The 25,201-nt window shown below is 49.8% G+C and overlaps 1 protein-coding gene across 2 annotated transcripts in view; it reads left to right on the top strand.

Annotated features, from left to right (window-relative positions):
• The first annotated feature begins 233 nt into the window (after positions 1-233).
• The window catches only part of Ppp1r16b (protein phosphatase 1 regulatory subunit 16B), a 90,100-nt gene continuing 65,132 nt past the window's right edge, over positions 234-25,201 (top strand). Inside the window, exon 1 of one of the 2 annotated variants that reach the window (XM_057780854.1) lies at positions 234-361. The gene's annotated coding sequence lies outside the window, so the exon portion shown is untranslated. Of the gene's footprint in view, positions 362-1,131; positions 1,306-25,201 lie in introns of those variants that run through there. The other variant, XM_057780853.1, reaches the window with a different exon arrangement.

Genomic DNA, 25,201 nt, shown 5'->3' with positions numbered 1-25,201 from the left:
TCTACTGAAGGTTAGGGGTGGGGCAGAGTCCAGGAGAACTATTTCGAAGCCTGGCTGTGTCTCAACAGCTTCCAATTTCCTATAGCTCAGAAAAGGGGTCCCTATCCCGAGGGCTCTAAGATCTAGATCTGGTTGGGCGCGCACACGCACGCGTGTGCGCGCGGTGGCTAGCCCCTTGGGGCTGCGCCCGCCCAACCCTTTCCCTGGAGCTTAGGCCCCGCCTTAGGGGAGGAGCCAAGAGGCGGCGCGGTGGCTCGCGACCCAGCAGAGCTGGCTCTGTCGCCGCACCACCAGCAGCAGCTCAGGGACCTGCAGACCAGCCGGGGCCGGGAGCCGCCCGGGGCAGGGCTCGAGAGAGCGGGTGAGTAGAAAGACACTGTGTTTCTTTGCGCTCTGCGGGGCTGGCAGGCAGGTGGTCTTGGCGTCTGCCAGTCTGGCTGACGGAGAGGGGCGCCTTGACCAAAGGCGGATGGCTTAAGATAATTGGGGTGGTGGGATGTGCTGGAAAGGCGGGTACCGAGGGTGAGGGCCTGGGAGTTGGGCCACAGTGGGGACATTCTCCCATGTCTCGTTCTCGGATGAAGAGGCTGGTGTAGGGGGTGCATTGGCAGGTTGTTGGTTGGAGCTGTGATGGCTGGATCTTAGGGGCGATGTGAGTGAGGTTCGTGGTCTGTCTGGGCTACCGTCTGCCAGGGGTTACAAGGCTGAGTGGCTGAGCCATAAACACCAGACGCCCGGGACGCGCGGTCTACGAGTCGGGCATGGGGGCGCCGCCCCCTCGCGTGGCGGCGCTTGGTCTGGGCTGGCTACGGCAGCGTGCAGGGAGTGGAAAAAGTCCCGGGGGCAGGCGTCCCGGCGGGCAAAACTGACCCAATGAGGGATCCCCACCCCTATAGCGCGGCGGTCAGTTCGGTAGCCCCCGGTGTGGTGGTTCCCAGAAGGGATGCGCCGGGCCTCTCGGTCGGCGGGCCGGCGTGGGTGAGAGCTGCGGGTCGCCCGCTCCCGGAGCGCTCCACTCCTCTCGAGTCCCGCGCATCTGCTCCCTCAGGGAGCAGCGCCCCCGAGCGCTCTGAACGCTCAGAAACCGAGCAGCCCTACCCCAGAGGTCGACTGAGGGGTCTCCCACAAGGTCACACGGAGCGCCCAGATCGCCCCGGGTGGGAACGAAGAGCGGGAGGTGCTCCTACCCTCCTTCGTGGCGGATGCGGATTCTCTTCCTCTGCGCTCCCCTTCCAGCCCAGCCTCCTGCTTTACGGAAGATGCTGCTGATGCAGCTCCCAGTCCCGGGCGGATAATCGGGTCTAGGTGAGCTGCGACTCCGGTCCTCCGGGCAAGCCAGCGGGGCGCTGCCACCACGAGCCGGGCCTGGGAGCCCATGCTCCCTGGAACCTGGAAAGCGGAGGAACAGAGATGCAGCTGCACAGCGCTTCCCAGAATCGAAAGCCAGTGCTTTGCGCGCCCATGTGATTACACTGTTCATAAAGGGCTCCTGTTCTTGTTGTCAGAAGCGCCCACCAGCTCCCCGGCGGTCGGGAGCACCAGGTGCGGCCTGTGAATCGCCCTCTGTGGAGGACCCAGAGCGCGACAGTGCCAGGCGCCGTTCCCCTCCAGGCTCTATGGGGAAGGGGCTGGCGGTAGCCCTGGGCCCTCGGGGGTGCTATGGGGGGACTTCCATGTGTGCCCTATCTTGTGAAACAACCTCCGTGGGGAATGAGCTCTCCTCCCAGACTGAGCTCAGCCCAGCTCAGCTAGAGACTAGCTGTCTGCCTGCGGGCGGGCCCTGCACTCGGTTCCCCATCAGCACCGATGTGTAAGAAGTGGGGCGAATGGTCGCGATAGGATAACCGAGAGGCCTTGAGTGACGCTCTTGGTGCAGTGGAACATCATGGATGACCCTACTAGGCAAACACGTCTTCAGTAAGGGTTTGAGTGGGGCGTGTCCCCTAGCCAGGTGCAGAAGTGGAGCCCCGGTGGGTGGTTCTGCAGGGGCTGGGGTGGGGGTGGGGTTCCACTTTTCCTCCCTCAGTTATGTCACAAAGAACCAGCTTGCAGGAGGCGGTGGGGACCAGTGACTCCTTCTAGCGAGCTGCCTGCTTGCAAGGCCTTTCCCACACACGTTCCCACCACCTTCTCTCCCACCTGTCACCCAAATCTCATCATCTCTGCCCCAGTCGCTGGGATGTTGTGGGCAAGATGCCAACTAGACTGTCAACTGTCTCCCCTAACAATCTCTCCCCGACCACCCCGGTTCTTCTCAGCCTTTGGAATGGCTTCCTTTCCGGAGATTTCTTGGTTTCTAGCTGTCCCTCATTTGTGGCTCAGGTGGCAGACGCTCCCTGGGAAGTCCCCTTGTGATGGGATGTTTCCTGTTCTAGAAGTACCAGGTGAGGAAGGCCAGTGTTTGGTGCCCACACAGACTTTGTACTTCGTGTTCAGGGAGCCAGAGGAGCGGAGGTTAAATTCTAATCTTGCTATTCTGTGTTTTCATGAGTGCCAGTACCAGGGCCAGGGAGGAGAAGCTGAGGCAGGGAATTGGTTTCCTGTGGGGCTCCTTTGAGCTAACCACCCATCCTGTCTCGTGAAAACCAAGTTCTAAAGCCTCAGAGAACTCGCTCTGACCAACAGCAACTGAGTGAACTTGGGCCAGCAGATTGCAAAGGCAGCCTGGATTCAAGGGCTGGGTTTGGACTCACGACAACCTCTGTTGTTGACCTTGCCTCTTCTCCCACCCTAGCATCCTGTGCTCCCGGCCTCCAGGGGGTTGTAGTAATGTAGACAGTGGGTCCCAACTGACCACCCCCCTCTGTCCCAGACCGGGACAGCCCTTGTCTCAACACATCTTAGAGATCAACCCTGGGGGAGGGGCAAGCATGCATAAATGTATCACAGAAAGCGATCAAAGTGTGAAAGTATTGCAAATCGAGGAAGCTGTATGAGTCTAGTTGAAACAACAGCTCTAAGCTTAAAAAGCCTTGGGATTCTGTGTAAATCTCTCTCCAGCCCCCCCCCCATAAGAATCCTGTAATTGTCATCTTCATGAGAGCTTCAAGGACTATGTGAGATAATAGAACGAAGAAGCACTTCGTGGATACTGGTAGGCAGTCAGGAAGTGACTCTTGTCACCAGCACCTGTTTCTTCCTTTCCTTGGACTTTCATGGATCCTGCCTCCTCCCCTGCTATAAGGAAATAGTGCCTCTTTCCACAGTTCTTGGGACAGAGAAAGCCTCTTCCTGTCTCCTGGGAAGTGGGTGCTGTCCTGGGAATTGGGATCTTGCATGACCCCTTCCCCAGGGTTCCTCTTCCATACCTTGTGCTTAGCAAAGGGTTTCCACAATCAAGACAGCTCTGGGGGGGTTCTCATCTCAGGGAAGAGGCAGGCTTGCAGACAGAGGGCCTGGTGGGGTCAGAACTCCAACGGTAAAAAGTGGGGACTGAGGGCAGGTTTGAGTCCTCACGCTCATAGACTCCTTATATCTTATGCAGGTAAGCTGCCTGCTAAAGGCGGTAGAGCAAGCAGAAAAGAGATACTGGGGGTAAAGCCTTAGCTTGGGGCTATCCCTGTATGAATAAGTGTTCACAGATGTTAGTTACTATTATTATTAGTCTATTATTGCCAATAACAGGTGGGCTGGATTTACTGTGGGAGCACATTTGATCTCTTCAGTGGCAATTTTCCAGGCGGTGGGTAACGGAGGGGTGGGTACCCATGCACGGAGAACTGCGTGTGTTAGAGTGTACAAGCTGGAAAGCTCCGGATGGCTTTGGCGAGCTGGGGGTGGGGGTTGCTGCTGGAGCCCAGTCAATGGAGTGTGATGCAGGTCTTGGTAGGAAGACCAGGGAAGGAGTCAGAGGTCATCCTGCCAGGGGCTGTGCCTGGTTAAATGCTCACTGACCCGAAGCAGCGCTCCACTGCCTTGTCAGGTGGAGGCTCTCTGCAAAAGGTTGTCTGACTGTACTATCCAAGGAAGATCAGGATTCATTTCTGCATGGGAGGAAGGGCTGGGCTGGGCTTTGGTATGGAAGCATTCTCCTCTCTATTCCTTTAGGGTCCCTTAAGGAAAGCACAGAGCTGACCTTCTCTTGCCTGACATGTTGCCCCATGTCATAGTCTTCAAAGATGCTATGGGCCAGCTGGGCATGGTGGGATATGTATGTAATCTCAGCACTCAGGAGGTTAAGGCAGAAGGAGAAAAATTCAGGGATGGCCTGAATTTGTGAGACCCTGAAGGAAAAAAAAAAGGATGTCATGCGCTCTCCTATATGCTCTTTGTAAATGTCTAAGTTGACTGCACAGAGTCTAATTTCTCTGACTTTGTGTGCCCCTTGGTGCCAGACAGTAGGCCCCTTATGGTTGGTCACCATAGGAACCTGCCCTGGCTTTTGGGAAATTTCTGAGTGCAGGTGACTGTGGGGGTGTGTTTCTGGATATCCCAGGATAGGCATTCCGCCGAAGTCCCACAAATGTGCCTTGACTAGGGCAGTTTGTAGCTTGATTGATGGGGCAGGTGGTGACCAAGTCCCAAGGTGGCCCCGGGGAGGAATGAGTCTGTTAGGGTGACTGCCAAGAATATCATGTGATCCTGCCTATAGACAGAAGACATCCAAACAAATGCTTAACTATTCCTTTCCCATGGATGATAGAGTTCAGGGTTCAAATTACAATTCTGCTTTCCACCAGTTTTTGGACCTTGGGCAATGGTTCTGTTTCTTTGCACTCCGATATCTTCATCTGGAAATACAGACCACATATACTGTATACACAACACACATATAAGGCATTCTGAGTTCTTCTAAGGATTTTAATCCTATGTAAAGTGAAGGGCTTCCAAGCTTTTTGCAGAGAGTCTCACTATGTGCTGAGGCTAGCCTTGAACTCTCTGTCCTCCTAGTTCAGCCTGAGTGCTGGGATTGTATAGGGGTGTACCCCCAAGCCTTATGTGCCTTCTTAAAGCTGCACACGATATTGGTATAATCTCTACTAAATTTTCTTCCATGACTTTGTCTGTAACCATACTTAGAGTATGTAATGATCATTATTATTTTATGCTTCTTTTTAAATTATTTAAAATTTTTCCTTTTTAGATTTATTTACTTGATTTTGTGTGCATGAGTGTTTTGCCTGCGTATATGTCTGCACCACATACATGTCTGGTGCCAGCAGAAGTCAGAAGTGGGTGTCGGATCCCTTAGAACTGGAGTTACAGACAGTTGTGAGCCCCCAGGTGGGTGATGGGAATCAAACCTGGATCCTCTTCAAGAGTAGACAAGCCACCTCTCCAGCCCCTAGTCTTCTGCTTTAGCCACTAGACCTGTAGGCATCATGGAGGGTCTTGGTCAGTGTCTAGAGATGTCTTTGTCAGGGCCAGCTAGGGGAAAAACAAGAAGGGGACTAGCTGACATCTAGTGCATAGAGACTAGGAAGGCCTAGAATGACTCCCAGATGTTAATAGTGTCAAGGCTGAGATTGACTACACTAGACCTATGTCCTCCCAGGTCGATGACTGTATCTGATTCATTCAGCTGTGTCCCCAGGTGCCCAGTGTGATGCTCAGAGCCTGGGAGTTGATCCATATGCATTAGAGGAATGAATGAAGACTTGGAAGGCGTCATGCATCCTGGAGTCCCCCGGTTTGGCTTACAGGACGTTTTGAATGGGCAGGAGAGATTTAGATGAACCTGCACGTTGAATAGCCGCTCGGTCATCCAGCCCAAAGGCTGTCAGATTGCTCATGCTATTTCCCCTTGAGCAGGTGCACAGGGGCCTGAATTAACACAGCCTCATGGCAGTGTTACTGTGCAGTTGCTTGTGCCAGACACAAGGCCCATCTTGATTCTCGAGTGGGCTGGGAAAAGGGGCCATAGGTGCTAACAAGAAACGCCCTGTCAGCTGAGCCCTGGGATCTGCCAGGCTGGGGCGCAGCTGCTGTTAGCTTCCTGTTTTTCCCCTTTCTGTTGGAATGAAGGAAACTCACTGAATGGCTGTTTTTCCACTGACATTTACAGCAATGTGATAGGCCTTGGATTAATGAGGTCAAGCGACAGTGTGAAACCTGCCTGATAACTTGAAGCCTGGCCAGCAGGAAGACACGCTCGTTGTCTTTGGGCTGTTTGATGTTTCTGGATGACTTTGGGCAGGAAGCAGGGGTTATGACTGCTCAAAAGAAGGACGCGTTTTATGGGCTGCGACTGTAGAGCCTGGCATTGTCTCTTTTTCTGATTCATTGGGAAGACTTATTTTAATGTGGACTTTGAAATAACCAGCTTGTTAAAGCGAAGATTCACTTTGAGTGACACAGGTTGCTGAGTGGAAACCTAGACCATAGAGAGGATATCCCCCCTCCAGCCCCTCCCTGCCTTAAGTAGAAGCCAGAACTTAATTCAGGTAGGGGGAGGGTTGCTGGGTGTGTGCCTTACACTGATTGGGTTAGGATTAGAGTCTAGACTCTGATTTGGCAGGGCTCAGACTTCAGCAGCTGTGTCTAAGGGGCTCCTGGGAGAGGGGGTGTGCCTCACTACCGGTTTGCAAACGTTCCTGAGTAGCAAGCATCTGGGGAACCCCGAGTCTACAGGTGAGGGTTCCGGGTGTGGACCACTCAAGCACAAAAGACAGTTCAGTCCGTGCCTGTTTGCACAGCCATCTGCTCTGCTGGCTGCTTTCAGAGTCACAGATGTTAAATATGCCCAGCCCTGGGACCAGATGCAAGTGACAGGATGCTTGGGCTGAGGGAACAGCTCAAATGGCCAGAACTGGTATGGTTGAGTTTACAGGGCTTCCGACAGCTCTTGTCTAGGGATGCACCATTCCTGGGCCATCTGGTCACCTGGGGGTTTCAAAAACACAGATCCCTGGGCTCCAGTCCATCCTACCCCTGTCACAAGCAGTCCACATACGCCCCTGGGAATCTGTATGTTTTAAAATAGGCCAGGAGATTCTGAGTTACAGCTGGAGGGGGAGCAGGGGACCAGTACCCTGTGTACTTGGATCCTGGTGCAGGGCTGCGTGCATCCCAGTGGCTCCTGGCTAAAAGGGGTGCCCAAGTTCAGCTTGTGCTTGCTCCCAAGCTCTGCACCCTGCAGGGTTGCCTCTGCCTAGAGGGAGGGACACCTGTTTCTTAATTGATCATGAACATGCGGTTCTTATGAGCTTGCCTCTAACTCTTTAGTCCTCCATCGGCTCTTAATGGTGGCAGTATTAGCAATCCTGACTCTACTGCTCAGGAAAGTGAAGCACAGAGATGGTCAATGACACCCCCAAGGTCACACTACCGATAAGTGGCAAAGTGGATTTGAACCTAGTCCATCTGGCTTCAAAGCCCTTGTCCTTCATTGCCACATGTGCTGACTTTTAAAAAAGTCTCTCTCTCTCTCTCTCTCTCTCTCTCTCTCTCTCTCTCTCTCTCTCTCTCTCTCTGTGTGTGTGTGTGTGTGTGTGTGTGTGTAGAGAGAGAAAGAGAGGGGGAGAGAGAGAGAGGAAGAGAGAGAGAGGTCAGAGGACAGCCTCAGGTGTCTGTCCTCACCTTGCACCTTGTAGGAGACTGGATCTCTCTCTCTCTCTCTCCAATGTGTGCTTTTTGGGCTAGCTGGCTGAGAAGCCTCTTGTCTAGTCTCTGGCTAGGATTGGTAGAATTCCAGACACTTGATCCTGTGTACATCTTCCAATAGGTTCTGGGGATCTAAACTTTGTTTCTCACACTGGCATGGCAAATACTGTACCCACTGAGCCACGTCCCCAGCTCCCACTCTCTGGCTTTTGTTGTGTAAAATGCTTTCTTCTCTCTGTGGGGTCATTCCACTCCAGGTGAGTGTCTTCTAGTCTTTCTTCACACAGGGGAAGCTAGCAGTGACCTTGGCTGGCTTTGGTGGCACACCTGCCTCCACCACCTACTGTGATCTTGAGCATGTGTTGCTTTTTTGTCTCGGATGGCTGAGCCTCAGTTTCCCTATGTGTAAAGAAAGCATAGCACTAATACGTGATGCAATGATTAAATCCCGACTCTGCCCAACAACAGGATGTATGGATAGATAAATTATTCCTGCATTCTACAGCCCTGGATGGCTGCAGAGCAGAGGGACAGGGAGCAGAGCACTGTGTCATTATGTCCCAGGGGCTGGGTCCTTCATAGTCTTCACCAGGTTGCTGGATGGCTGTGGCTTCCTTCAACACCCATAGCCCCTGCGCCCAAGATTCTTGTACTGTTGAGGCCCCAGGGTCTGTGGCAGCCCAGTGAGCCCTCAGCTCAGTGTCCCCATCAGAGCTGGCTCTGTTTCTTGTCATCCAGTTGCAAGTAAAAGCAACTCATGTTAACACACACTCTCCCCAGCACCCCTGGCCATTCTTGGTTGCTTTCTAGAATCACTAACATCCTCAGCCGTTCTGTGGACAGGACAGAGAGTGAATGTCGCATGATGGACATGGCCTCTTGCCTTGTGATGGAATAGGAATGATTTTCACCAAGTTTCCATCTGATTTTTCCCCTTGATGTATAATATTAAGTTTTTCTTACTGCTGTGTTTTATGCTTTTTAATTATAGAAAGGATACAAGCACATCATAAAAACCCCAACATTACAGAGATATGGAAAATGTAAAGTAAAATTTTTCCACTGCCCTCCCTAGACTCTCCTGCCCTTCTCCGGAAGGAATCCCCAGGTGCCTAGCTTTCTGTACATTTTTGATGCACACACAAACTCATATTCATTTACATGTTTGTCTTTTTTTCTTCTCCACACATCTAGGTAACACTCCTCTGAGATTTTCTTTTTCAACTAACTTGTCTGAGCACATGCCCAACACATAAACGTATGTCTGGGTCTTTAAGGTTAGGAGGAATCTCATTGATAAAAATCCACCCTCATTTATTTTGTTGTTCCTTGTTCATGGTTAAAATTTCTTCTAGGGACTGGAGAGACAGTGCTCAGTGGATAAGAATGCATAGTGTTCTTGAGGACCTGGGTTCGATTCCCAGAATCCACACGATGGCTCACAACTTCCAGCTCCAAGGGACTGGGCTCCCTGGCTCCCCTGGTACCTGCCCACACTTGGCATACACTTGGCACACACTCGGCACACATTCACACACACAGACAGACGTGAATACACATAAATCTTTAGAAACTGCTTTTTCTCTTTTCCTGCAGCAAGGGAATAATGTGCCACCTTGGTTTCTGCAGGTTTGTCTTTGCACACCACTCCGAGTTCACCCAGAACCAAATGTTGCAGCTAGAACTGGGCCAGCTCTCACTGACTTGTTTTTCTCTGGTGTGGATGCTGCCTTTGCCTTTTCCCACATGGATACGAAGTGCTTTACTTCTTTATAGGTACCAGCTGAGGAGGCTTTATTGTGGTGCCCGGGGCCAGAGGTGTTTTGCATTTCCCCCCAGATTTTGGAATATTTTCAGATACTCAATGATGTGCCTTATAGATGGGACCCAAGTCCAAACCTGAACTCATTTGTCATCTCCTCTCTCTTCCACCTTTTTCTTCTGCTCTGGGATTAAATCTAGGGCTCATGACATAGGCAAGCACTTACTACTTACTGAGCTATACCTACCTCCCCTTTAATCGAGCTCGGGTCCTCATGTTTGAGCAGCAAACGCTTTAACCACCAAGCCGCCTTCTCAGCCCCCCCGCCCCAGCACCCCTTTGACGTCTTTTTATTTTGTAACAGGGTTTTGATAAGTAGCCTAGATGGTTTTAAACTTGTGGTTCTTCTGCCTCAGCCTCCTGAGTAGTTGGGAGGACAGGCCTATGCCATCGTGTCTGGCTTCACGTTTGTTTGTCTTTATATACACTGTGATACAAAGCCGGAAGGTAATGTATTATAATACTATTAGTGTGCTGGGTTTGACCGTAGCCTGTCGCAGGTCAAGGGTAAAACTATCCATTTATGGTTTCGTGGCAGATCTCAAAAAGCTTTGGATCTTGGAGCAGTTTGGATTTTGGAATTTGGTGCTCAACCTGTAAAATAACCTGGACCAGGTTTTGCAGTGATTCAGATTTTTTTTTTTTTTGACCATTGGATGATGCCTTTATAAAAATTGTTAACTTCATTCTGCTTGGCCTTATGCTTTGGATTAAATATAAAATTAAATTAAGCCAGCGTCTGCCCTTAGGTTGATCTCATCCACGGCTGGCGGAAGTGGTCCAGTAAAGCAAGAGCAAAACAGTGTGGTTCAGGCTGCACCACAGGTTGGCGTGTGCTAAGCCAGCTGCTATTTATCAACCCCTAGCTTCATGGTTGGCACAGGTGAGCTCATCAGACATAGCATGGACCGTGTCTGGAATGAGGTGACTGATACTCTCACCTCATTCAAAACAACTTGAAGCCAGGCATGGTGGTGTGTGCTTGGATAGTGCCAGCACTTGAGAAGGATCATGAGTTCAAGGCCAGCCTGGGCTATCTACTGTGACTCTGTCTCAAGCTTCCTGGGAAGTAGGGAAGGGATGGGGGTCTGGGGGTTCTGGATGAGAATCAAAAAATGTTGCAGCAGAAGAGGCAGAAAGTTGGGAAGGGACATCTCCAAACTAGGCTTTTTGGTGGTTTCCATGTTGACTAATAGGGTTCATTTGAGGAAGTGTTTGCAGGTAAATCTGAAGCCTGCAATGGTTTCTTAGCCCTCCCATGTGGGGGAAGTCATATGCTAGTCCAGAAAGACCCAGCCCAAGGAAGCAGAGGGCTATCTTTCAAAACTCACACTCTTGGCGGTCCTGAAGGTGATAGGCTTGGCTGTGGTGCGTCAGACGTACAGAGTGCTTTTCAGTGAGGCAGTGAGCAGCAGAGATTTCCCTGGGGCTTGTGAAGGGGCCTCCTGTGCAAAAAGAAGAGGCCTGTCTAGCTGGGGACTCTCGCCCACTCACAGGCAGCAAAGCCAGCCCTAGACATTTTCCTGTTCCAGGCATCTATTCACTCCCCTGGGCCAACTCAAGGCAGTGAGCAGTTGGGGACGTCAGCTGGAAAGGGACCCATTTGTTGTTTTATGGTGCTGCCTGGCTCATGAGGCAGAGCCCACGGTGAAGCTCTGAGACTGAGAAGATGAGGGTCCTGGTTCCGAGTCCTGCAGTCAAGCCCTGCCTGCAGAGGCGGCTTGAGCAGTGGTTATAAAGAAAGTTTTGGCTGGGAGAGGTGGCACACACCTTTAACGCTAGCACTTGGTAGGCAGAGACAGGTAGATTTCTATGAACTGGAGGCCAGCCTGGTCTACCTGGCAAGTTTCAGGCTAGCCAGGGCTACATAGTGAGACCCTGTCTCACAAAAAACAAACAAACATATAGGCTGTGAAGAAGACTCAGAGGTAAGAGTGTTGACTGTATAAGAATAAGTTCTTGAATTTGAGTTTCCAGCCAGGCATGGCCCTGCATACCTGTAAGCCTGGCGCTGTGAGGGAGAGGCAGGGTTATCGGCACTTGCTGGTACCAGCCTAGCTTCAGGATCAGCGAGAGACCCTGTCTCGAGTGATTGTGGTAGAGAGTGATAATGCAGGATACTCAATGCAGTCCCCTGCTGTCCCGTATTTGGGTGTATACCGCTCCCCCCCCCCACGTATCTTTCTCCGAGGCCTGTTATAAGCTCTACATCTGATGGAGAAGATAAGCACTCAGCTGGGAGTCAGGAATGCAGTTGCTGATAATTCCAACAGACAAGGACATTATTTCATCATGGCGCCTGTTTTCCATGTTGAGCATATTAGCATCCTCTGGCACGCTTCATGTTCTACAGAAATGTCTTGCTTTAGACCTTCTCGGGCGTTAGAACCTTCTGCTCCAAGAAACTGCAGGGATGGTTGCCAAGTCCTGACACGGAGGTTCTTGGAGGCACAGCACACCCACCTGGGAAACGTTTAAACCTACCAGTTCTTGGCTGTACCTCAGACCCATTAGCCTAGGACGTGCCAAGGGGGGCCTCTCACACATCAGAGCTCTTTTTAAACTCGTAATGATTTCTTATGGAAAAAAAAAAGCAATGCAGAAGATACATACGGCTTTGAGGGGTGGCTTCTCTCCTTTGCCTGGGTTCCAAGGATTGGAATTGGATTAGCAGACTTGTGTGGCAAGTACCCTTACCCATTGGGTCATATTTTTGGGTTTCTTTTTAAAACAAAGAGAACAAAGAGAAGAAATACATCAAAAACAAAACAAACAAAACCCCAACAACAACAACAAAGCTGTGGTGTTGTGTGTGTGTTTGTGTCTGTCTGTCTGTCTGTAGGTGTGCATTTGTGCACATGTTTGTGGATGTGTGTGGAGTCCACATATCCAGCTGTCTTTATGCTTTTTGAGGCAGGGTCTCTTGCTGAGTCTGAAGCTCATGGTTTCGGCTAGTCTGAATGGGCAGTGATCTCCACAGATCTGCTGGTCTCTACCTGCCCAGCACTGGCTTTAAGCTTTTTAAATTTTTATTTTTTCTTTAAAAAACATGAATGATGAGAATCTGAATTCAGAAAAAAATATATTTTAACACCCATTTCATCTCTAGAAAATATATGCATTTTAAGTAGATTTTTCACAAACTGAACATGGCTATGTTATTCATTTCCCATTGAAGACACCGAACATTCCTGGGACCCCAGAAGCCCTGCTCTGCCTCTGTCCAGTCACTGCTTCCTTGACTCTACCTTCATGCTGCTAACAGTTTTTCTTCTTGTTGAATTTTACATAAGGGGAATCATACACTAGGCATTTTTTATGTGTTTGAAAAATATTGGTTAACATTGTTTCTATGACTCACCCTTATTCTTTTTTTTTATTTTTTATTTTTTTTTATTTTTCGAGACAGGGTTTCTCTGTAGCTTTTGGTTCCCGTCCTGGAACTAGCTCTTGTAGACCAGGCTGGCCTCGAACTCACAGAGATCCACCTGCCTCTGCCTCCCGAATGCTGGGATTAAAGGCGTGCGCCACCACCACCCGGCTCTCACCCTTATTCTTGATGGCTGGATATTGCTCATTCCCATGGCTGTATAATATTCTATTATAGGGGTGCACTCACCCACCATGCTATTGTTGCTGGACACTTTGGACTATTTATTTATTTATTTTTAATGTATGAATGTTCTGTCTGCATTCATGAGTATGTACCACATGTGTGCAGAGTGCTCGAAGGCCAGAAGCAGGCACCAGATTCCCCTGAAACTAAAGTTGCAGTCAGTTGTGAGCAGACACATGGTTGCTGGGAATCAAACCCAGGTCCTCTGGAAGAGCAGCCAGTGCTCTTAACTGTCTCTCCAGCCTCATTGTTTATATTTTGGGTTTATTACAAATGATTCTGTCATGTGGACCTTCTGTTGCATCTGTTCTAGGGATGGAATTGCTGGATTAAGAAGTGTGTTTACCCACATTTATAAGCTACTGTTGAGTAGCTTTAAGAATGGGTTTGAACCAATGCATAAACCACTCAGGGCACGGGAATCCGTGCTGAGCCGTTGCTGTTTGCTGTGGGTTATGCATTATGTGGGTTTAGGTGTGTATTCCCACCATCTCCATGTGATTCAGGCAGAGCTGCACTTATCTTGAAAATGTTAGTGGGGACGAGGAAGGGCTACATGGATGCCTGTGGTAGGAGCCTGTTATGGGCCTGGCCTGGAGTTCCCCAGAGGAGGGCATTCTGCGGAGGAGGGCAATGTTCAGGATTGTGCTTTGTGTGCACATGACTCATGGAGATGGCTCTGGAGACTGAGCTGGAGGCCTATGAAGCTCTGGGAAGAGGAGGAAAGACTCGAGTCTCTTCCTGTTAAGGCCTGAGTGGGCTGGGAAGACAATAGATAGGTAACTAGTAGTGTGTCTAGATGCCGTCAGGGGGTCTGCCTTGAGGGTCACGTTGTAGATTTGCTCGTCAAAGCTTACCTAGAGCCAGGCACTAGGAAGACCCTGGAAAAGGTAAGTCAGCATCAGAACTGCTAACTGTCCTTAGTGAGGACCACATCTCACACAGGTGCAAAGGAGAATGGAGCTCGAGGGGTTAATAATGTTGGTTCTTTGTCAAATCTTCCTCCTCCTCTTGATCATCCTTCTTTTTCCTTCCCTTTCTTTTTTCCTCCCTCCCTCTCTCCTTCTTTTCCTCCCTTCCTCCCTCCTTCCCCCCTTCCTTATCTAACCCAGAATGATCTTCAACTCAAAATCCTCTTCTTCCTCACCAGTGTAGAACGCCAGACCTGGGCTACCATTGCCTACTTAGTACACCTAATATTTCTGATCATCTGTTTGTGTTTTTTTTTTTTCAAGCACTCATTTCTTTTGCAACCTTGGGCAAAGCTTGGATGGTTGCTTTAAGGATCCTTATCCCTGTTGATTTCAACATCTGTTTCATTTTGAGAAGATGCCATTGGTTGCCTTTTTCTTGAGTTTGGGTCATGTTTTCCCAGTTTTTAACAATTTTTTTATCTTATATCAGTTTTATTTTATTTTTATTTATTTTTGAACAGTGTTTGGCTAGGCATAGTGGTGCATGCCTTTTATCCCAGCACTTGGGAGACAGAAGTAGGTAGATCTCTGTGAGTTTGAGGCTAGTGTGGTCTATGTAGCAAATTCCAGGCCAGCCAGGGCTACATAGTGAGAACTTGTCTCAGAAAAAAAAAAATCATTTAAATTTTATTTTATGTATATGAGGATTCTGCCTGCATGTACATATGTGCACCACACCTGGTGCCCACAAAGGCCAGAAGAGGGCGTCAGATCCCACTGGAACTAGTGTTACTATGGTAGCCTCCATGCGGATGCTGGGAACCAAACCTGGGTCTTCTGGAAGAACAGCAAATGCAATTAACTGCTGAGCTGTCTCTCCAGCCCTTTTATAGTATATTAGATTATACCCCACGTGTTGGAAAGATTCGGAGAGAGTCTGGATTCTCTTGTGTTTCTCAGAAATGGAAGATTTTAAATAACTGGCTACTAGCTCGCCCAGTCTCCAACTCCAAGCAGCATCCCCTGGGCAGGCGCTATAGCTAGGGCTGCTATTGCTGTGATGAGACACTGTGACGAAAAGCAACTTGAGGAGGAAAAGGTTTATTTGGCTTATGTTTCCTAAGTCACAGTCCATTGAGGGAAACCGAGGCAGCAACTCAAACAGGGCAGGTAGGAACCTGGAGGCAGGAGTTGATGCAGAAGCCACGGAGGAGTGCTGCTTACTGGCTTGCTCCTTATGGCTTGCTCGGCCTCCTTTCTTACAGAACGCAGAACCACCAGCCCAGGGTGGTACCACCCACCATGGGCTGAGCCTTTCCACATTGATCGCTAATTACGGAAATGCCCTAAAGCCTGGCTACAGCCTGTCTTATGGAGGCATTTTCTCAACTGAGGTTCTTTCCTCTCAAGTGACTCTAGCCTGTGTCACGTTGACCTAAAATGAGCCAGCGCAGTGTGCAACAGCTGAGATCTTGGGCACTTCTTTAAGGCTGATTTGCACTACTTGGCATCTTTCCAGGATATGTAGCATCCAGGCAACGTGGGGTACAGTCTCCCACCTTGCTTCTCTCCCAGCACCCTTTCTGCTCTGACCAGATGTCATATACTACTCCATGTTTAGTCACTGTCCTGTGACTTTATCTTTTGGTGATAGTGGTGGGTGGGGGGCAGATACCTTTCTTTGCTTTCCAGCTGCTGCTGACTGAATTTTGCCCTTTAATTGCTCAAGTCATGAGAGAGAAATCTTTACCCAAAGATTAGCTGCCACACAACACATCTGAGGAGGGAAACCCCCCACACTCAGAAGCTAGAAAAATACAAGTCACCTTGCACTGCTTTCGTCTTTTAACTGTTGAGTCCCCTGGAGCTTCTGCGTGGTTTTTGGTGATTCCCAGCAGGTCTTCTTTGGAGGGTGGATGGGCAGTGTCTGGAGTTCCCAGTTGTATGTAGGCAGGAGGGTTGGCCCTGCAGGAGCTCTCTGCCCTCACTAGCTGTAGAATCTTGCTGAACGGCAGCAGCTTTGTTCACTCAGGAGCCCTCGGAACCACCCACCTTCCTGCTTCTGGGGCAGCAGGTGAAAATGAATACTCATTTGCTGACTAAGTAAAGAAGGCTTCACACATTGAAAATAAAAGGGAATTGGTAGAGAAAATTTCCAGAAAAAAAAAAACCCAAATTAGGGATGTGGGGATGGATCAGTTGGTAAAGCGCTTGTGCACAAGTGTGAGACCCTGATTTTGGAACCCTGCGCTTGTGTGGAAGCTGGTCATAGAGGCACATACCTGTAACCCCAGTGCTGGAGAGGCAGAGGTGAGTGAACCCCTGGAATTCATTGGTTAGCTGGCCAGTCTAGCCAAGTTGGTGAGTTCCAGGCACAACGAAAGACTTTTTCTCAAAAAATAAGGTGGAGAGTAATGGAGGAAGACACCAGACATCAGCCTCTGACCTCCGTCCTTTCCCCCATACATCTACATGTCTACATGTGTGTGGGGGCATGAGGGTACACACACACACACACACACACACACACACACACACACACACACACGAATCCTTCCAAACTAGTTACTTATTAATGGCCTGAAATATGAACTAGAGAGAGTTGCCATCATTTGAGAGGAAATGAGAGTGTCTCAGACATCCAAGTGCAAAGCACCATGGTTAATAGAGTGAGCCTCGGGTTTTGACTCAGGAAACTGAATTCTATTGCTATAGTAACACAGCTTCCTGCAATGGGACTTTCAGGTTCAAAGGGAATAGAGAAGCCGGGGTCTGCAGAGTTCTGCACGCCCAGGAGGAGGGAATCAAAGGGAGGAACTCTGGCTGCAGATCACAGGCAGTGACAGAAGTATTGTCATGCAGTCTGCCACAGCCCACAGCGTGCATCTCTGCATGGTAGCCCAGGAGGTCACAGGTGCCATACCGGGAGACTTCAAAACCTGCATTTTGAATTAAAAAAAAAAAACCAAAAACTATCCATCAAACTGGAGAGGTTCTGGTAACTTCCTGTTTCATGCCCTGGGCAGGAGAGGACCAGACAGTTGCTGTTGTGACTCTGGGTTGGGAGTTGTTCCGAGAAAAGAGAATGAAAACTCACTCACCAGAAAGGGGATGTCTGGCCGTGGAGGCTGAGCCCCTAGTGCCTTGGAAGGGACAGTAAGTGAAGGTTAGAGTGAGGTACACCCGTTTCCTGGCCAAGCCTACGTATGAAGTCCGTTCTGACACTAAGCGAAGTTCTGACCCGAGTCAGCTATTTCTTACTCTGCGTGGATTTCATTTATTTCCCTTAACAATACTTCTTCCAGCCAGTGTCACAGCACAGGCCTGAAATCCCAGCACGTGGGGAGTGGAGGCAGGAAAATCAAGAGTTTCAGGTCACCTTTGGTTACATAGTTAGTTCCTGGTCAGCCTGACTTAAAACAAAACCAAAAGCCAGAACAAAACGAAAACCAATAAACAAACAAGAATTCCTCTTCTTACCCAGTCAGACTTCAGAGCTCATCTTCTTTGCCTGCCTTTTTTTCTTTTTATTTTCTAGCAGGGGAGATACTAAACATACCAAGCAAATGGTTTAGGCACTGACCCATCAAGCAGATGGCAAGCTGATAAAGAGATGCCAACAAGGAATAGCTGGACCACTGCCCTACTTACAAGTGCCCTAACCTCTCCGAGTCTGTTTTCTGTTTTTGTTTTGTTTGGAGACAGTGTCTTGTATACTCCAGGCTTGTCTCAGATTTGATAGAGAGCCAAGGATGACTCTGAACTCGCAATCCACCTGCTTCTACCTCCAGTGTGCTAGGGTTACAGATGTGCCTCACCATACCCAGTTTCTCAGGTGCGGGGGATCAAACCCAGGGCCTCACACATGCTAGGCAGACGCTCTACCAACTGAGCTATAGGGGCAGCCTAGTCCTCTCCTCTTCGGAATGAAGACAATAGCTACATCTTCAGAACTGTGGCATTACCCGCAGGACATGTTACAGTGGACCTCGATGGGGGAAGAGGTGCTAATTCGAGAGACTGCTATTGTTTCTTGGCACGCTTTCTCCCTGGGTTCGCTTCATGGGCACAGATAACAGGCCCTGAAAGGCTTCCCTTTAGCTGAGCTAAGTGCGTGTTTTGCTGTGTTTTGCTCTGTAACGATCTTGACAGTTACCTTCTCTCCTGTGAATTGGTCTGTCTGCTGTCTTACCCAATATGTCTTCTTAGTTGTCTCTTTGCTAACGTTGTAGACTCTAAAATCTTGTACTTCATGTGGAAGAGCTTTTAAAAACCCTTAGGGTGCTTTGGGAGTCTCTCCTCTGTTCTTCTGCTGTTGCTTTTTGTGCATAAAGTTTGCATTTGAATCCCAGATAGGCCACTGACTGGCGGAGAGCTGGAATCACTAGGATTCACTCTGGACCTTCTCTCTTTCACCCTGTCCTCCAGGTAGGGCCATCTTTAAACTCAGTTGCTTCCTTGGCGTTATTTTAACACCTCAGCAAATGGTTCATATGGAAAGTCTTGTAAAATCACCATCCCAGCAACTTCCCAACTGACTGAGCCTGCCCCTGGCTGCAGGGGGAAGGGTAGGGGTGTCACAGCTCACTAGGGCTGTTTCCCAGAAGTCTGTGGTGGAGAGAGGAGTCCTGTTAGTGATTGGAATGCTCTTTCTCTTTGCTAGAAAGTCTGTGCTGCCCTCAGTGCTGGGGATGGACAAATAGGGAATCTCTGCATCCAGACGGAGGAGGGGGTCAGGTGGGCCCTCAACAACATACTGTATCTCTGGGACAGTACAGGGAGAGGGGACAGACAGCTGTCCACACTGCCATTTTGCTATAACTGGCTCAAGATGTCACTTTCTCAAACCTGGCCTTCAACACCTTAGCACGATGGAGCCTAGGTCCATCTACCCCCAGGGGTAGATGAGCTGCAGATACCTTTGGTTTTTGTTCATCTCTGAAGTGACAGCAATTCTGTGTTGTTCAAGTGATGTCCTGGGGTCCAAGAGGCCCTTCTATCTGGTTTGATAACATTCTGGACATTTGTGTTTAAGGCTAGAGGATTAAACTGGTTTTGCGTGTATATGTGTGCACACATGTGTGTACACGCATGTTAATGTGTATGTGGGTGCACATGGAAGCTAGAGGTTGGTGCTGAGTGTCTTACTCTGTCATCCTCCACTTTATATATGGAGACAGGGCTTCTTACTTAAACTTTGAGCTTTCCGGTATCTAGTCAATTTGATATAGGGGGTCCTCTGTCTTCCCGTCTTCCTCTCCAGAGCGCTGTTTATGTAAGTTCTAGGGATCAGAACTCTGGTATGCTTGTGCAGAGAGCGTGTTGCTCCCTCAGCCTTATCCCCACACTGAGGACTGCGGTCTTAAGTAGGGGAGGGAGAGGGAGAGGGGCGCAGAGGAGATGCTCGAGACAAGACTAACAGCCATCCCTTGTTTAATGATCCGTGATCTAGGAGGATGTTCCTGTGGCCACGGGTGGCCTGCTTTGAAAATGATCCCTCTAGCTTCGAGGGAGTTTTTCTGTCCCTGCACAGGGGTGGGGGTTCCACACCCCCAATCCTGGGGGAACCGTGTTTGTAATATGACTCCTATTTTCTTCTACTTAGCTGTTATACAAGCTTCTTTGGGAAACCGGTGACTGTGATTGGCAGGGCCACATGGGATGTTTGCGGGCATTATATTAGGTCTGTGTGTCCCTGGCCTTTGCACTTTTGTGTCTGTCCTCTGAGCCCCTCCCCACACTGGCATTCTTACCTACAAGTGGTCTGGCTCCTCTGGGTTCAAGTGTCTACTGAGAAGCTCAGTGTGGAAGATTGATATGTTCACGGGCTTCCTGTGTCCATTGACCCCTTTGAAGTTGTCTTGGAAGCCTAAGGAGGCCATGTCACCTTTACATGAGAACCAGCCCCAAGCATCGAAGCGTCATCTGCTTGAAATGGACCCGACAGGTTGCATTGCCACCTGTGGGGCTCCAGACACGCTCAGCAGAATTCTTTCTCCTAAAGGGATGGTTTCCTGGTCCAGCCAGGGTTGGGGCTCCCGGGCAACCTGTCTGCTACCCCACTGCGTCTTGTCTCTTTGCAGTCTGATGGGTGGTTATTGAGTTCCTGGGGACCCCGGCATTGTTCCAGGGCTGGCCTGTGTTTTGCATTAGAAGGTTTTCTCCTTATGCCAAACCGAAGCTGCTTCCTTCCACTGCCTGTCCATGAGCCTGACTCTGCCTGAAGCTGGAGCAGCCAGGATCCTCAGGAGTCCAGACGAAGGTCATTAGTGCCCCAAGGTTGACCATGTTTTGTTTCCCGAGAGAGCTCGGTTCATGGATTGTCTGGCCATTCTTCATTCCTGTGGATTATGGATCTTGCTCATAAATTTGAAAGCCTGTAAATGGGCTTCAGGCAAAGGGGTCGGGGCCACAGTGTGGAGATATGAATGAAGGAATGTATCTGGGAGAAAGGGAGTCGAGGAGCAGATCCATGAGGGCTCTAGTCCCTCATCAGATTTAGAACCAGGAGGCCTGTGCATGGTTACAGTGCCCAGAGTCTAAAAGGGTCATCCCTACTAGAGTAGGACAATCCGTGTACCAAGTCCCCTGAAAATGGGGCCGGAAGGACAGGGGTAATTTCTAACTCAGCTATCTGGAGCACCCAGGGCCCAGAAGTCTCTTTGCTCACCGGTGGAGCCTCTCTATTGATGCTGTTATTCAGAAGGATTGTGGGTGGGCGGGGGTGTGCATCCTTTAAGAGAAAAAGCAGGGCCTGAGTGAGAGCTGGGAGGAGGCACCAGGGCTGTTTGTTTTGTTTTCCTTTTCCCCTTGTGCTCAGCAGTGCAGGAAACATGGGAGAAAAGCGCTCGTGGCCCTTCCTCCGGAGCTGCCAAGACGGTGGAGAAGAATAGCCGAGGAGCCGGGGGAAAAATGCAGAACATTTTCTTTAATAGTGTGAACTTTGAAACTCTCTTCTCTCTGACTCATGTTTGAAAGTCTCTTCAATTTAAATCTACCTTACCTCGTGCTGTTTTTCTCAAACCAGTAGGCTGGATTCCAAAGATACGTCAATCAGCTGCTCCTGTGTGTGTGTGTGTGTGTGTGTGTGTGTGTGTGTGCTGGGGGGAGGTTCCTCCCTCCCAAGTCAACAGCCCTGACTACTGTAGGAACCCAGCCTTGACCTTCTGTCCTCCTTCAGGGCTGGCCTTCCACTTAGACCTGTTGAACCAGAAATGGCTGTTGTAGGAGAAAGTTCGGTAATGTCAGTAGTAGCCTCCTGCAAGAGACCTCCACCGTTCCCGGCTCACTAACCCTGCATCTTTAAAAATATCCTTGCCAAGTGTTAGGATGTCCTGGGTTATCGGTAACTGCCTTATGTAATGAATGGAGTTTGTTGACTTGGCCAGCTGGAGTTCAGAGACTTGGTGATTAAGGACCCCCTTCATCTCCTGTGCCATCCAGCTGTTGGCTTCATCTGGAGATTGCCTTCAGCAACACCTTCCCTTAGGGCTTCTAGCTCAGTGGGAAGGAAAGGTTTCTGGTTGGGCTTCCTTAGGATGTGTGCCTACCCTAGAACCAATCTCTGTGTTTGGGCTCAGGTGCTTGCGAAGAACTCTGACCAATCAGGGCCCAAGATGATGGAAGAGGTCTGTGACCCCATGAATCTTCTCTTCTCCAGGGGTACACTTATTCCTAGCAGCAAACCCATCATACACAGCCTTTTGCCCAAGGAGCTTCCTGTCAACCGATAGCTCCACCTCCCCACAGGACCCTGGTCAACTTTCTTGCCCTTTGCCTTATTGGTCTGGCTCGTGATGCCCAGTCTGTGGGAGCCCAGATTCACACACTGGCCCCTTGTACTCGGAGCAGCAATGTTGAGTAAGTGCACAAAGAAGAACCAGGTTTAGACTCTGCTAGATGACAGGCAAGCTCAAGGTCTTGAGGGGCAAGGTGACAACACTTTAGTGGCCTTTTCCTGCTTCTCCCAGGGCCCAATGCCTTGGCCTTTAACTTCCTGTTGGTCACAATAGAACTATTTTGGTACGTGGCCCAGATGTTGGGGAAATTCAATGTCCCACCCTACTTCCCCTGGCCTCAGATTCTTCTCACACTCAACATACTTTCTGGATGACTTCATTGCCTTGGCCTGTGCAGACCCCTCCCATGCTTATACCCCCAGCCCAGCCCCTTTTTGAGCAGATAGTCCATTGGAACTCTCACCACACACTTACAATATTTCTGTTCCACCATGGATTTACCTCCAGGCCTGGCTTCCTTGGGAGATCCCCTTAAGGTACTGAGACTATCATTCTCCCAGGGCCTGGTATCCTGCACTGTTTCCATTGTCCAAGTGTGGTTTGGGATGCAAGAATCTCTTGAAGAAGCTACTTCCCAGCTCAGTGGAGTCCTGGATTCCTGGGTTCTCCCAGCACCCAGGCCAGTGCCCTTCCCCGGGGGCCTGCCTGGCTGCTGCTGGCCCCACCAGGCAATTCTTTAATTAGCCTGAACAGGGTTTTCTCAGATGGGGGCGGAGGAGGTGTGTGGGTCTATCGGGGGAAACTAGGTCACCTGAAAACTAGCAGTCAGGAGGGAGCTGTCCTGGGGCCCTGCTCCAGGGAACCCAAGGGGTGAGATAGGAGGGGCTGATAGGCAAAGTCACAGAAAATATGCCCTGGCCCCTTTTACTGGCTCTGGGGAGATGCTGTCCTTATCTTTCTCCAGGGGGCTGGGCGACTGTTCTTAATTTCTTGGCCTAGAGCAAAGAGGGCAGGGCAGTGGCATGGTCTGTCTGTCTGTCTGGAGTTTGGGAGTTGGGGAGTCCAGCTCTTGCCGCCAAGCAGTCACCCATCCTGTGCTCCCTTGCCTGTTTTGTCATCCATCAGCTGGGCAGGGGCCACACCTGTCTGCCCTCATCCCTTAGCACACTTCTGGCATGTGGCAAATGTTGAGAAGTGTTTGTTGAGTACATATGGATGCTGCTGGGGCTGGGGCTGCAACTCAGTGGTAGAGCCTTGCTGAGCATAGGCAAAGCCTTGAGTTCCCTCCCCAGCACTAAAACTAACCCCCCCCCCCGCAAAAAGCCCATGTGAGCCGTTCTAAGGCTGTTGTCATGAGAACCAGTTGTCATTGTGAGGCGGCTTCCCCAAATGTCAGTGACTTACATATTCTGCCAACACTGAATTCTGTCATTATTTCATTTTTCTTTACTACCAAGCTACTAGTTGTAGATTGAAATGGAGTTATATAAAAAAAGGAAATTTCATGTCACTTCCATAAATAAACAGTAACTGTGAAAACAAATCCACAGAAAACCAAATGATGTTTTTACATTTTAATCTAAATACCACTGCTGTCCCTTCCCCCAGGCCGAGAACCTCGGGTGGAGGGGAAGCGGGGACGACTGTCTGTAGGTTTACAAGGGAGACTGGCATGGCTCTAATGTTACCACCTATGAACATCAGGCTGAGGAGGAGAGAGGAAGGGAAGGGAGGACAGAGTAGGGGAGAGGAGAGGAGAGGAAGGGAGGGGAGGGCAGAGAAGGGGATAAGAGGGAGAGAAGAGGAGGGAAGGGGAGGGGAGGAGAGAGGAGAGGGAGGGAAAGGAGGGGAGAGGAGGGAAGAGAAGGAGAGGGGAGAGGAGGGGAAGGAAGAGGAGAGGGGAAGGGAGGAGATAAAGGCCTGTATTACCAGGTTTGGTTTCAATAGTTTTTATTAGTGTGCGTTAAATGTACAAAGTAGTGACTTTTGTTTGCGTCATTTCTCTTTCATGCTTAGAACACCTGGTGGAAATGATGGTTAATGAGTGTTTCTCTTTTGGTTTTTATTTTTTTCTTTGACACATGGTCTAATACTGTTCGCCCAGGCAATCTTGGAACTTGCTGTGTAGCCCAGGTTGGCCTCATACTCACTGGAGCCGGCGTGTCTCAGCCTCTCAAGTGGTGGATCACAGGCCTGAGCTACCATCCTCTGCTAGGAAGGTATTTGGGAAGTGGAAAGCATGTTGGCATGCAGCTGCCTGGCATGACTTCTTCCTGCTGTCACTTGGTGTGTTTTGGGGCCACTCTACCCAGTGTGTGTGCAGCCAGAGCACTGTAAGACACTGGACACTTAGGTGAGCTGGACACCAGGCGACACTCTTGCTCCGGGGCGTGATGTAAACATGCTGGCCACTGTCAGTCCCTGGAATCTAAACACCTTAGCTGAGGGCTTGCTGGGCAGCTTGCAGGCCCGTGCATGCTATGAGGTATAAACGGCTGTGCCCTGCTCCGTGTCGTGGAGATTCCAAGACGGCCTTCCTTTTCTGTGCTGACTGGATCTCTGATGCTTGGATGCTGCTGTGTCCCTCTGCCTCCTACAGGGCTCCAAACTCAGTGACCACAGGAGCTAGTGATCCGTGACACAAACATAGGTCAGGTGGGGTAGGATGTTGGGAGGGACTGGGGCCAACTAGAAGGTGTGTGCTCCACGAGAGGGTACAGCCTTTCTTTGCCGCTTTTGGTGGCTGCCATGAGAGTCCATGTGGCCAGATCTTGAGATGTTCTATATCTGATGCTGGACATAAAAACTCCAAGTTTTAAATGTGAGTACTTGAGATGTTGAAGATGGTGTGGGCTAAACCTAAACAGACTGGTAAACGTGAATGGACTAATACAGGAGGCTTGCTGATTAAGTTTGGCCTGTAGTCCAAAAGTATACCTTACAGATCTCAGACGTTCTTGATCTCTTCAGTCTGGGCAGCCCTGTCCTCTCCAGAGGGTGTGTGTGTGTAAACCCAGGGCTTCTTGTATGTTAGCAAGCAGCCCAACAACTGAGCTACATCCCTAGACCACAGCTCCTCTATTTTTTTAGCCGTGATGTTGGTTAAGTGACTTCATCTCTTTTCTTTACTTGCAAGACAAACATGATAGTGCCTGCTTCTCTAAGTAGCCGGGAGGATTGGGTGGGTTTTTAATTGACAGGCAGGAACCTTCCAGAAAGGAGAACTAGTCTCCCATCCATCCTGGAGCAGGTGTTCACATGAAGGAGAACTAACATCTGGTTGTCCAGCTCCAGTGAGACCATCATAGCACCATGTTAGGGCATCCAACTCCATTCTATGTGCTCAAAACCACCCGGCCACAGTATCTTCTCAGTGGCCACAGTACAAACGGGAACAATACTGGGAGCTGCCAGGGAGCCTGTCTCACTGTGCCTAGCTGGAGGGAGGGAAAGCAGGTGCAAGCCCTCTGGAGAGGAGAGTGGAGGTTTCTTTCTTTTTCTTTTAAAGACTGATTTATTTATTATGTAGACTCACAACCACATGGTTAGCGATTTCTTTCAAACTAAC

This window comes from Chionomys nivalis, chromosome 9, assembly GCF_950005125.1.
Source record: "Chionomys nivalis chromosome 9, mChiNiv1.1, whole genome shotgun sequence".
NCBI lineage: Eukaryota > Metazoa > Chordata > Mammalia > Rodentia > Cricetidae > Chionomys > Chionomys nivalis.
This window is presented reverse-complemented; position numbering and strand designations above follow the sequence as displayed.